At 33.8% G+C, this 14298-nt stretch overlaps 1 protein-coding gene and 1 long non-coding RNA gene across 2 annotated transcripts in view; both read left to right on the top strand.

Annotated features, from left to right (window-relative positions):
- The first annotated feature begins 5410 nt into the window (after positions 1-5410).
- LOC109617184 (uncharacterized) lies at positions 5411-11925 on the top strand. Its single transcript, XR_010707745.1, has 3 exons — positions 5411-5712; positions 6155-6352; positions 10436-11925. It is a non-coding gene; the product is annotated as an uncharacterized lncRNA (long non-coding RNA).
- Positions 11926-13607: 1682 nt separating this feature from the next.
- Positions 13608-14298, top strand: part of LOC136275870 (uncharacterized) — a 47902-nt gene continuing 47211 nt past the window's right edge. The window contains exon 1 of the mRNA XM_066085997.1: positions 13608-14288. The gene's annotated coding sequence lies outside the window, so the exon portion shown is untranslated. The remainder of the gene's footprint in view (positions 14289-14298) is intronic.

Here is a 14298-nt window from a genome sequence, read left to right on the forward strand (position 1 = left end):
GATTATTCATTGATAAAATCATTATAGTCTTACATTTGGTTTAATATAAATGTTATTCCTAAGTATGAATGTCTGGTATAAGATGGATAGAATAAATTTTATTTGCAGATTATTGGATAGGATAGCCATGTTTTGTCAATATTCACGATAGCAGCACTGTACATTTAGTTAATCAGCTATTTGTCCTGATTACCGACGAAATACAATGTAAAGATAATCTCCGAGGCACTCCACCGTTCACTTTGCGCTCGTTCGCTCATCGTTCCATTAGCGTTCACCAAATTTCGTTCAGCGTGCGCTTACTGTTCGATCAGAGTGCGCTCACCGTACGCTCAGAGTGCGCTCACCGTTCAAGTGGGAAAGTAGAACGTTTCAGGGACTGTATCCCCCCCCTTTTGTAATAAAGTATGTACCGCGACAGATTGGTTGTCCACCTTATGCATAATTTGTAAACAATAAACAAATGGTGTGATACGTCTTTATGCATATGTATAAATTATTTATGCATAAAACGGGGAAAATGAAGGGGAGGGGGTGACCCCATACCCTAATTTTTTTTTTCAAAACAGTATTTAAACAGTATTTTATCTGAAATTCTTATTTGGATGAACGATAAAAACCAAAGGGACCTAAATCACAAAATTTAGAGATACAAAGCACAAAATATACCTACTAATTGGTTTGATATTTTGAAAAAATATGTTTTCAGTCAGCTGCATAAAAAGAATTATGGCCACGTACATTACATAAATCATCAGTTTAGATTTTTCAACCCTATCCTCTCCTATAACTTTTCATTTTGCAGTTGTATTAATTTTATTTTAATTTTAAGGAATATGTTAAGAAAGTTATTTAAAAATAATTGGACTCGATATGAACAAAATTAACTAAATATTCAAGAAATTAAGATATTAAGCATTTCATAATATGTACACACATGTGTAAGTGATACATGTAATCTCCGAGCTTAAACGGGATATCATCTAGTTTTATTGCAGGGACGTAGTATCGGGGGGGGGGGGGGTGTCGAATCAATGATTTTTCCTAAATTTACATATAAAAAATTAAATTTTTGGACAAAGAATAGAATTGAAAATTAGGAAATGAACAGTAAAATCCACAGATTAGGATTTTCATGATTATGGAAAGGTGTCTTATTCTTTTTTCCTTCCGTTTTTTTTCTTTGGGGTGTGGGGGGTGGGGGGGGGGGGGGGTGGGGGGCATGTCAAGATTTTTTGGTTTAGTCTGCCCAACCCCCTCCCCCCACTTTCAAAAACGATGCTACGTTTCTGTTAGTTCTCTTCTCTATTTTAAACTGCTGAGAATCACATCCTCAGTACTCTTTGCTGGTGTGGAAAACATAAACCTTTTTAATAGGGTCTGTTTGTGGATACTGTCCTTTACAAAAAAAAAAGGTCGATGGGAATCAATTAAAGTGAAAGATTTTCATTATCAGGATCACGATTGTTTCTCGAAACTTCTTTACAATTGCTTTTAAATCTGGCATATATGTCAAAAGGATTTCAGGAAATCGCTGGAAATCTCAGTTTCATTTGATTTAGTTTTACATAAAGTACAGGATCCATTATTTTTGCCAAAATTTCCCTTTTGTCCATAAAAAAAAAGTTGCGTGCGCTGTAATGCATCTACATTTAGCGACCTAAAGCACACCGGTGCTGAAAACTGCCACTGTAATTGTTGTTGGAACTGTATGTAAGTCTATGTTTAAGCTGCGGGTCCTGATGCATGTAAGTTGAAGTAAGGGAAACTCGATTGACCGGAATGGGTGTGAATCGTATACCCGGTACACATATCTGCACCAATAATCCGTTCGGAATTTCTTTAACATTTGCTAGTAATGCCCAGAGCATGCAGAAAGAATTTATATGGACGATTATCGACATAAGATTACATGCAGCACCACCAATTAGGACCACTGTACAACTCGATTGATCCGGCTGTACTAAAACCCAATTGACACGATCGGATTGTGGTCCTCTAAATGTTAATTCACCAAGTGATTAGCGCTTCATCATTTATCATAGATCTGAGATACATTTTGATATCAGGACGACTGTCCGATTCCGGCTGATGTACATAAGAGTTTCAACAATTTTTTAAACAAACAACTACATGCATATGTACATGTAACATGTGAAAAATGACAAATGGATAATAAATGTAGAACAGATTATGGAAGCTACGTAAATCCCATTGTAAAATATACATGTACATGTACAGGCACATGTAGCAAATAAACCCCCTTTGAACAACATGCAATATAAAGACGACAAGTGAGGAAATCCAATTTTTGTTCACTAGCTTAATTGGTATATTTCCCGTTCGTTAAATTAGTTTCCTGTGCATACATAAATCGTTGAACTTCTTCATATAGAAACGAAGTTGAGCCCCCCCCCCCTCTCTCTCTCTCTCTCTCTCTCTCTCTCTCTCTCTCTCTCTCTCTCTCTCTCTCTCTCTCTCTCTCTCTCTCTCTCTCTCTCTCTTTCAAATATAATTAAACATGATAAATTAAGTTACTAATAGGTAAGTAATAAAACACAAAAAAAAAAATCTTGGGATATCTCATCTGACTTCATGACCTCATGTAAATGGGTAAATTACAAACCCTTGTTTCATTTATTCACACCTTAGCCAGATATCCCATCCCTTGCACCCGCGCTAAGGTGTTACAGGTGTGGATACACCAGTGTATATACATGTATATGTGTTTTACTATGATGAAAATATTGGTTGTTGTGATCCCGTGTACAATAAATTGTAACTGAATAAAAAGAATTTAGCGAAGGCGAATAACTTCATGTAATTTTTTTTTAAACTGACCTTGAAAAAAAGTTATTCAGATTTAGCAAATCAATTTTACCCTAACCCTAATCCTGACTCTGGGGAAGTTTGCCTCAGTCTGGACGGACCGGGAACACAAAGACAGTGCTGTTTCGGGCCCGGCTCCGGGTGCGTTACCCCCCTCCGAAGCGAACACAGAACGTACCCGTTGACGCCCGACTCCGCATGGGCTCTGTGGTGATTCTCGTCTTGTCCGAGCCGGCGCTACGGATACGACGGAGGAAGAAGGGCCTGTCTGCAGAGGCTTTGCGGTTATGGTCCGGCAAGTCTGCTCCAGTTCTCGAAGCAATGACTTACTCGCAGCACGGATCCACAGACCCATCGGACGAAATGACAATACCCGGCGCTCGGTGGAAAGATACATGAACAGGAATCAAGCAGGGGCCTTCCACGTGAAGTGGATAAATCGCATTTTACCCGTTGAAATTCTTTTTTTACCTCAATATCTGCACTCGATGTCAAAATTCGGAGCCTGCCTGTGAAGTGGAGAAATCGCACTTTCCCTGATGAAATTCTCCACTACAAAATCGGCACTCGTCAAAATCAGGGGGACCAAGCAGATGACAGAAGCGATTTCCCTGTGTCTGCATGGTCGATCAGGATTAGGGTTAACCATCACCCAGAGAGAGAGAGAGAGAGAGAGAGAGAGAGAGAGAGAGAGAGAGAGAGAGAGAGAATATCTAATTAAAATTAGATCCTTTACGCTCTCGTGTTTGAAATGTCGCTGTGAGGCGACATATCAAATACGAGAGCGTGAAGGATCTAATTTTAATTAGATTGAGAGAGAGAGAGAGAGAGAGAGAGAGAGAGAGAGAGAGAGAGAGAGAGAATTCAAATGAGGCATCTACATGTCGTAAGATCCTCACATAGACATATCAAAATCTGTAAGTTTTGGGAGAGATAAAGAATGAAAAAAGAAAGAGGTAGATATCTGTCGAGTAAGTACAGCTTTATAATTCAGAAAGGGTGGCCAATAAGGGGCGTCTTCAAATTCAAGTATCTTGATATCCTCTTGGTACGGAAATTGTTTTTGTTTTGAATCATTCATCATTTAGGTGATTGCAATAATTATTGCTGTTCAATTAAGAAATAAACAACATTGTTACAATGTAGAAAATGGTTTAAGCTCACGCGATAACCACTGAGACTTATTTCCTAGCCTACGTTTTTGCTATTTTGTAGCTTGATTTAAGGGAAATAAAATACATTTGCAAATATTTATACTTACATATAATTAATGATTTTACATCGTTCATACGTTCATATAACCTTAAATCAATTGTGTGTATGTAAAATAAATGAGAGGGAGATGTGTGAATATTTCCGGAATCAATATAAATGTTTTCTTCAATAAAATCACGGACTGTGTTGACTCTATGAACAAATGACAGACTTCCAACAGTAAACCATGTTTAATTCGTAAAACCTCTGCCTATTCCCTGTCATCGTCGGTACCATCTGACACAGGTATGCCGACAGATCTAGACCTTCCATATATAGAAGAAGAATATTTTAATCGTTGTTCCTCTAAATCACCGCAAGGATTGATGATACTGCACATACTTTTTCTTATTTATTGTTTTGAGAGAGAGAGAGAGAGAGAGAGAGAGAGAGAGAGAGAGAGAGAGGGGAGAGATTACACCATTACAATTATAAACGTATTAACTCATATTATTTACGGAAGCTTTTAATTAATATGATACATATTCCCAAATTGCATGGGGAAAATCAGATTAATCGTTTTATTTCTTAACAACATCAGAGAAAACATTTTCCTTGAACATGTTCCCCACATGCATATTTACGATGTCTCGTTTACAAACATGCCTGCATCAATTATTGTATAACGTCTGTCTTTTGATTGAGGTTTTTTTTCCCGTTGATGTCATTTTACTCGTATGACGACTTTCTTTGTTGCTTGACTATTTGATAACAAAATTCATTTCTAAGCTATTATGTTGATTTTTATATCGCCTTAAGATCTGTTTAAAGATCATTACAAAAGTTGTTATCTTTGCGTCGCCTCAAACGCTGACGTCGCCATTTTACTACGAAATGAAACAATTTTTTATTGGTTAAAAAAATGAGCCTGAACAAATTTTTATCCCTTTTTAAGTTTCTTTATTATTTAATTCGAAAAGTACTTTTCGTCACGATATTCATTTCTTTATGCTGATTTCAACTTTTCATTTTTTATTTTCATTATCAAGTGAGTAACGCTACTTATCTACGCAATTTTTGGACAATCCTCGTATAACATTGTGAGTTAGTTTTTGATATGAAAGAATTACTATGTGAACAACCCTGTTAGCCTTGCACAGTTTTACAAACCCGTGAGTCAAATTTCTTGACTTATCTTATGGCTGTATGCTTACAAATTACAAACAGTGTCTATTTGACCGTTTGGTTGCCTACATGTACATGTACCTGTCCGTATGTCCCCCCCCCTCTCTCTCTCTCTCTCTCTGACTTAAAAGTGTGTGACATAAAAGTAACATCTCTTCCGTTTACTAAAACACTTGAATAAAATGAGAGAGAGAGAGAGAGAGAGAGAGAGAGAGAGAGAGAGACTTTGAGAGATCGTAGAGTATGTTACATATCGAAAGAAGACACGTCTGTTGTTTATTGGGAAATAAATCTAGACTGAGTGGTCTGAGGTGCGGCCTAATTAGTGTAGAACGGTTGCCGTGGAGCCATGCTGTGTCGTTTTTGTATTAGCACAAACAGGTCGGTCTGCGCTATAGAATTGTTTCAGATGTTTACAAGCTTTGCATTTCGAGGATACAAACAACGTATTCGATTACTGCATGTAAATCATGGATGAAGAGGGAAAAAAATCCTAAGTCAAAGGTACGTTTTTAAATTGTTGAAGTCAAAATATAAAGAGAAAATAGACTACTTTGAGTACAAATTGTACGTTACGAATATTTTCCTTTCAAAACATAATCTAAAGAATTCCCTTCATTTATTCTAACGATGTGGACGCTGAGAAAATGGGTCAAGGTACAGACTATTGTGAAGATTACTCTCGATGTTTCTCTTTTGAATAGCGGGTCATGTCAAGAACAATTTAATTGCCTATCATGCCAATTGGCAAATAACTCGACAGTTAAATTTCGAATTTCTATTTCATGCAGTGCATTTTTAGGAAAGATATCTCAATAGCATTCAATTTGGTGATAATCTCGGCATTTCACTCGGCGATTTGTCAAATACGTCTGCATTGACCATGTTAAGAAATGGATCAACATCACTTGCCAAATTATTCTAATGTTTCTTCTTTTCCGTTTAGAGGACTGTTACAAAGCCTCCTCCGTTATGTGCCGTGATTTTCTCGAAAACCTCGTAAAAGGCCACACGCAGTCGCTCGGACTCGGAAGTTGCTGTGATCATCATCCTACTTTTGAATCCGATGTCAAAATACTAATATTCAAGCGCCTGTTAATGAATCTACTAGCTGAAAAGATCCATTCACAAGCATTACCCGAAGGTAGGTTGTCATACACTAAACGTTTATAAAATATATGCTTCGATCTAGACCTTCTTATATAGTAAAGATTATGTTTGTAGTCTTCCTTTAAAAAATCACAATATTGAATCAATATTGGGACATGAAGCTACAGAACTTCGAGCTAGATAAATTCGTCGTAGTCTTCAAAGGTCTGTCCAAGAAAACACAAGTACATGTAGAACGGTTTGATTTTCATAAACTAAGAAAAACGTTTAGTACAGGCTACATGAAAATTCAGAACATTTTCGCAAATTCAAAAAGCACACACATTTAGTTTAATGCATACCCGTATTTACAATGATATATTTGCCTCTAAGATTATAACACATGTTTTGATGTTGGTGTCATTTAAGGTCGATTGGCTTGTCTATATGAATTGCAAATGTTATTTGCAAAATTTATTTTTCATATTCTGATTCATAAAACAAGGATCTCCAATGAAACTTTTAAATGACCCCCCCCCCCCCCCCATCACCCTATCCCACAGATTAAGTGTCTTGTTTATATAGTTGGGATACAGACAAAAATATTTTATGGATTAAGTGAACATAGCTCTTTCTATTTTTGAATGACCACTGTTCTCTATCATTTAAATAATATTGCCATACAGAAAAAAAATGCTATGTAAAGTTTATATACAAAAATCTGCTTTTATGTATAAAACTCAACGTCACTGAGGATCCAATAGTCTGCAATAATGTATGCCAGATAATGATCACATGTTAAAATCACGTGAAGTATTAATGAAATTTAGAATTGAACTACATTAATTTACAATCTCCCAGAGCTCTGATGCAAAACAGAATACTGATTTTATATGCATCATACAGAACAAGTTTTGTATGCAGTGATATTCATTTATTTGTCTGTAAAAACACCAAATACGCAAGGTCAATGCCTGTTGAAAATCAAATTAAATGAAGAAAAATATGTTCAGTTGTATAAAAGTTGCAATACAACTATTTTCGGTAAGTAATTAAATTTTCGAAATTTTTGTATCATTTGTTTTGAAAGTTCAAAGTTCTAATTAAGCCATATACTTCCTAATATTATTTTAAGTCACAAACTTAAATTAAAATAACTAAGATTAGCTGGACTAGAAAGGAAATAATATTATGTATGCAGACGACCAACTGTTTGTTAATTGTTGAAATTTGTGTTGAGGGAATAATCATGACAATAACGTATATATATCTGGTCATTTTTGCGATGATCAAATACTCGCCTTTTCGCAACAATTATATTGAAATTTTATTACTTCTGCCTATTTTTTTATCGCTGAAAATGGCTGACGCTTATACATTAAGTTACAAAATTTTCACATTTTTGCAAATTTTGTGATATACGAAAAAGGTTGGGATATAAAGTAAATAAATAGCTTTAAAAAATCTCCAATTTAAGAGCATGGCTAAAGTTACACATATAACCGTTTTGGTCGTGTGGCCTCATGTAAATAAAAACGTTGTTTTCCCAGCTGAGTTATTTTATAACAGAAAATAAATATGAATGACGTGTACACAAAACAATGAAATTTCATTTCAAATTGTTTTTTATGAATCAAACTTTGCGACATTTTGATGCATAAAGTTAAACGCTAAATTATAATTAATGAATCAGCTGTTTATAAAAGTTTTTACATTGTAAAATTATGTCATATTCAAGATTTGATTTTATCGAGAAATTGATAACAACTGATAAAGAATCTCTTTGTTCTATATTAACTAGGTATATGCTGATTTTCGTTAGTTAAGGAAAACATATTCTTAACAGTCTCTATGTATTCTGATTATTAAAGTCATCTGTATCCAAATTGACTGCAGTTGAACTGAAATTCAGATTTTATTGATTTAACCAAAATATCTTAATTATTCAATTAACAACAACTTTTTTTATAGATAGTCGAATTAATTCACGGGCACTTAACATATAAATTATGGGATGGAAGTAGTAAAATAAAATCCATGTTTAACAAATGATGCGTTTTTGATACACTAGAGGATAAACATTACAGGGCTTTGTGTGTTCAACAAGATTGTTTTGTACGTTATACTGTGTCCGAATTTTTCCTTATTTGTTTTTCTTGACTTATGGTTTAAAAAATGAAATCAAGTAGCAACTGGCGTGATATTCAGAGGAGGTGACAATGCGAAACAAATTAACTAAAATTGATCATATATAAATGTATACAGTTGATGTATGTTGCTAAGATTTTTTTTATTGCATCTGACTGGAAAAAATACAAACATTTCCTGCTTTCCACTGTTTAATATGCGGTTTAATGATGCAGCTTGAAATATTTCTATTCTTGCAACATCTATTGTAATAAATATGAACCTGCAATCGCATAAATACAGCTGTACATGCACTAGGACATTAATTACAGAAGGGGAAGGGGATGATTAGTGGGACGTATCTCTTCTAGATTTTGTTCGTAAGGTTAAATGCCACTATTAAGTTTTATCACCGTCCCAAATTGAATGTATCAGATAAAAACTGTTTTGGAGAAGAAGACCCCCCCCCCACTCCTGGTGCCCGTTTCACAAAGATTTCCAAGATGATTCATTAGATAGCACTTACGAAATGCCTAATTTATAACTTAGGAATTTCCCGAGGTTTACCATAGCTGTTTCACAAAACTTTCTTAGCGTAGCACAGTTGACTTATCTTAATTAAGATGCATTGTAAATCACTTTCATATCATATTGTTAACGCTAAATTAATACCGATTATGTATAAATTCTTTTCAATATAACAAGAATGAAAATTTTATAAGTGAATATAAAAATTCATTCTCTTATTCACCTAGAGAAAAATGCGTAGGTAGAGTGTAAAAAGTGTAATGTCTAAATACATATACTGATATTTTGTATGAAATTTTGCATTTACATGCATAAGCGAGCAGATAAAAATTACGTAATGTTCTTTGTAAACGGTATTTCTTTTTAATTTAATGCATTGGTCAAAGTATCTTTCTTGTTTTTTGTTACATGTACATATATTTCTTTGTTTTAGATATTATATGAATATGACTGCATAAATCAACTGAAATTTGTCACTGCTGAAATTTTTACGATCGAGTGTATTTTTTGTCTATAGTTGGTTCATTATAAAGAACCCGTGCTAACATATACAAATATGCTTACTCCAAAATTAAAAATGCTGATGTGACCAGATAATCTAAAAAATGTAAAAATCTCAAGTCTAAACCAAAGGAATTAATTGATAATATATATTATGTATATTTTTACTTCTAATGTTTTAGTTTAGAAGTAAAGTGAAACAGGTTTTAATGATACGTGTAATATATTATTTTTGTTCCACTTTAATGTGCTTTAATCTCCGTATAATTCTTTTCAGTAGAACATAAACAGTCGTCATGTTAAGTTTGTTACGACATCGATTTATCGGTCCTTTTAAAGTAAAGACATAACTAAGGAATTTCCTAATATAAGACTTGAATAGTGAAACGGATAAGTAATGGACTTAAGAAAAAGTTTTTTTTCACAAAATATAACTTAGTCAAAAGCATGGTTTGTGGAACGGGCCCCTGGGGATAGATTTTGAACCTAAGTTGTCCGATCCAATGTATCAGCCCGAAACTTGATGAACTCGCCCTACACTATCTTCAAAGATTTTTTGTTAATTAATCCACATATCAAAAAGTTCTCGCTAAATATTCTTACTCTTAACGTATTTATTCAATATTATTTCATTTAAACTATATATTTTTTATGCTAACTCCCACTGACTTGGATCCGCCAAAGCCTGTCCACTACCTCACTTTCATTTATACTATTTCAAAAATGATAGTAGGGTTTTTTTTAATAATTTTACAATAATTATTTATAAAGCAAAAATGAAATTATAGCTTAAGGACATTTTCTCACAAGACTTAAAATACAGAAGGTGTAATCAGTTACTTTATTAGTTTATTGGGAAAATGTATTTATTTAGATGGATAGAAATGCATTATCACTTTTGATATACATGTAGGAAACATAGATTTGTTTCCTTTATCAAAGATCTAATTAGAAAGATTGAAAAAAAAATATGTTTTTTCAGGAGCACCTTTTCTTATGCACATGAGGATGTCAATCCATGATTCAGCAACGAGGCTGAAAACTGAGGAGGAAATGCTGATCCCATTGAACTACTTCTTAAAGTCAACATGATTATTAACGTAATTTAATTATGACATTCACACCTTGATGCAAAATAGTATGTGTGATTTGAGAAAATTTACTCGTCCACTTCCCTACAAGATTACAAACAACGATTCGATAGTGAAAACGTTCTACATAAGGATGGGTGACTCTCCTACATGTAACAAGAAATCCGAAGGAGGTAAAGAAGCATGGTTTAAGCGTCGCAAAACTCGTAGCTTGAGAGGAATACCAAAACTTTTCCCATTCATCTTTAACGCATTTTTTAAAGAAAGAATTTTTATCCACTTCACTGATTGGAAATGGTCAATAAGTTATCATATTGATAAGTACAAATCATCTGTGAAAAAAAACTAAGCTATATAAAAACAGTAAGAAACAATGCTGTAAATAGATGGAGACATTTTTTTTCGCACATGCGTAGGGAATATGTCAAATGTTTTCTAAATAGTCAACTCTTTATGAAAAAGAGACTATACGTGCAGACACAATACAAAACGTGATCATGGATGATGAGAAAGTTATATGTAAACCCTTTGTATAAAGCAAGTAATAAAATGTTTCACTACTGTAATCCAAAAACACTTCATGATATTTAAATATTCTTTAAAATTTCTTTCTACACGTATTTCTTTTTTTTTATGGCATTGTAAATCCAAAGGCAATTACGAGTTATGATGATATGTTGATCTTTCTGGTGGATTCACCAACTTTCTGATCTTTTATGTAAACTGAACATATTAGTTGGTGGGCCCACCAATTATGTATTCAATTGCAGCGATAAACTAATTGTTACCGGCCTGGAGTTTCTTTGGTGAATCCACCAATTTTGTAATTTTTTTTTTATAATTCGTATAACTTGATATCTGGTGGATCCACCAAGTAGGGGTATTTTGAATTCTGTCAATCTTTTTGGTGGCTTCACCAACTTTCTTGTTTTCTATATAAACTGACATGTTTTGCGGTGTTTCTGTTTATTTAGTGCCATCGATAAATGTTTAGAAACTTTTGGTGATTGCACCAACTTTGTACTCTATATTTGTTTGTAAAATTTCATTTTGGTGGATCCACCAAATATTTGGATAAAGAAATTATGTCTGCATTTTTCATTTTTTGGTAAGTATAAGACAAAACGAGTATTGCATATTTGATGCTTTTTTAAAAAAATACAATCGCCAAAATTTTATTATTGGTGGACCCACCAAGTTTATTCGTAAGTGAGATATTCAATGAAATAACTTGGTTGATTCACCAATATTGTGACTGTTATTGTGGAATATGAAGGTTTTAAGGTACTGTAAAATGTGCTTTTGTGTGAAAACGATGGTGGGTTCACCAATTTATGTTGTGTTCAACAACAAAAATGAATAAAATTCATGTTCATTTCTGTTTTTGCATTATGTTCATTTTTCATTTTGCACTGAAAAAAAGAGGATACGAATAGAAAATCCTCTTTCTTAATAGAAACAGTTATATTTAAATCTTGTTTAAATAACCCAAACTTCATTTTAAAATATGATATCCAAGTTGCACTTTATATTTTGCGTCTGCGATGTAAGAACATAATATTGTTAATTGGGATCGTTACAATGCCTTTGTAATATTACTTCGTCATCTTTTTGTGTAATATGAGTATTAAAAGTTTACTTTTTAACATGCACCTGTTTTTATTTAGGATGCTAACGAACAGTCATTGTGTGTACAACTGTCATAAATTCACCACATAAAGTTTATTGTTGTATACGAGATGTTTTAATGCATTTGGATAAGTTTCATAACAGTATGCATGCTTTTCTGAAAGTCTTTACGCGTTGACGATGTGATATTTCTGTTCAGTTCTGCAAGCAGTAACTGCGTTTCTGAACTCTGTGTATTTGCTATTAGCCTATTACGTAAGCGATCCCTCGTTCGCGGCCGTGGAAATCGATTCCCACGGTCGGTGTTGGACAAGGTTATCTGATAAACAATATTCGTGTAAACTTTGATTATTAATTAAATGTTTATATTCCCAATCTTAAGGATCGTCAGACAAAAGATTAATGGTGTATTAGTAATTCTAAATACTTATAAATGGAATTTAAAATAATGTTTGAGATCAAAACAGAAATTGATTAAATTTTTAAATTATGAACATGTCACGGTTTGAAATTCAATCATTCGGACTATTTTTAAAAACGTTCTAAATTTCACGCAGCCTTTATCCCACCTGAGGCACAGTCAGAGATGGACAGTTAATCTTTTAAATGACTTGTACGTTTATTGAAATTCTGTTATTAATCCTGTTGGTATTTCTGATGAAATGTCATGATTTATACGCATTTGATGTTTCATAAGTGATTTCATTACATTTCTGCATAATATGTTATTTAAACCTTGATTGTGTTATTATTAATTGCTTTATATATAATTCCGAATTGTAAATTATGGCCATTTGGAATTAGACTTTTGGTGCTGATGCATACCAAAGTCATGCAAAGTGTATAAGAAATCTGAAAGTTAAAGTGCATGTTGTCTTGTTGGAAGTTTTTTGAGGCTGGGTCCAACAATAACGGAATAATTTCAGGCTTGGATCAGTATTAGTCATATACGGAAGAGAGTGATCCGTAATATTTGGTTGGAGATTCCTACTCAAATCCTGAACGACTACAACAATTTAAATAGCGAGTTTCCATAGATTCAGAATTTACAGATGATGAAGACGATTTAATGTAGATTCTTTTGAATCGCAGTGAAGGCCAAGGAAGGTCAGCTTCACTTCATGTCAGCGTCCAGTGTGCGGAAGGTGCGGATCGGAAACGTGCATTCCAACGATTTGTTGGAAAATAAATCATTCGCGATTCTACAGCGAGTGCAAGGTGGGGTGTGGGGTCGGCTTCTTCTCCGTGGAAAATGAAAATTTATTAAAATTACATAGTAATATATCCGCACTTATGCCTCGATCCCTTTTTCCTGGTAAAAACATATATATTCTTTGGAACCACCCCCCCCCCCTGGAAAAATGTTCTGGATCCGCGCATGTATATAAGTTATTACGCTATGGTTTTCATTGTACAGCTGTTGTAGGACTTCGAGGACCGTGAGAAAATATAATTATGTAAGGTGGTTGCAAATTATTAATTTTTGACATTTAGAAAAAAACGTCATAATCGTACGATTTCAATTAGTGAGGAGTTTCCCGAAAGTAAAGGAGTTAGGATAGTGACGGAGTTAGGGGGCTATACAAGATATATGCTATTACGTAAGCAATCCTCGAGTTCACACAAACGTTGTGTGAGGAAACGTGCATTCCAAACGTTTTCGAAAATTCATACGTGAATCTACAGCTTGGTCGCCTTCTTTTTTTGATCATTTCATTGTTTTATTAAATTTGTATATGATTCCCCTACCGTTCCCCTCCACCTTTTTCAAAAACGATGCTACATGCTGCAGTAAACATAATTTGTAAACAAAATTTAATATAATGCACCTGATTGATATACAATATAAAAATGTAAAAATACACCTAATTTACTATTAACAGATTCTTACTCTAAGAAATATTTGCAATAAGGTTCATCGGATTGCTTTTCGGATTTTAATCTTACCCTTAACAATTCACGTGGGTTACATGTGCAACTGGTTTCTCTTTTGATTTAATCATAATGGGATTAATTACCAACTGTGTTATTCGTATTTTTTGTTGTGATCGGCTACTGGAATTTATAATGACAACAATCGGATTATGATTTTAATGTGACAGAAATAACCTATAGGTACGTATAT

This window comes from Magallana gigas, chromosome 1 (assembly GCF_963853765.1).
Source record: "Magallana gigas chromosome 1, xbMagGiga1.1, whole genome shotgun sequence".
In the NCBI taxonomy this organism is placed as follows: domain Eukaryota; kingdom Metazoa; phylum Mollusca; class Bivalvia; order Ostreida; family Ostreidae; genus Magallana; species Magallana gigas.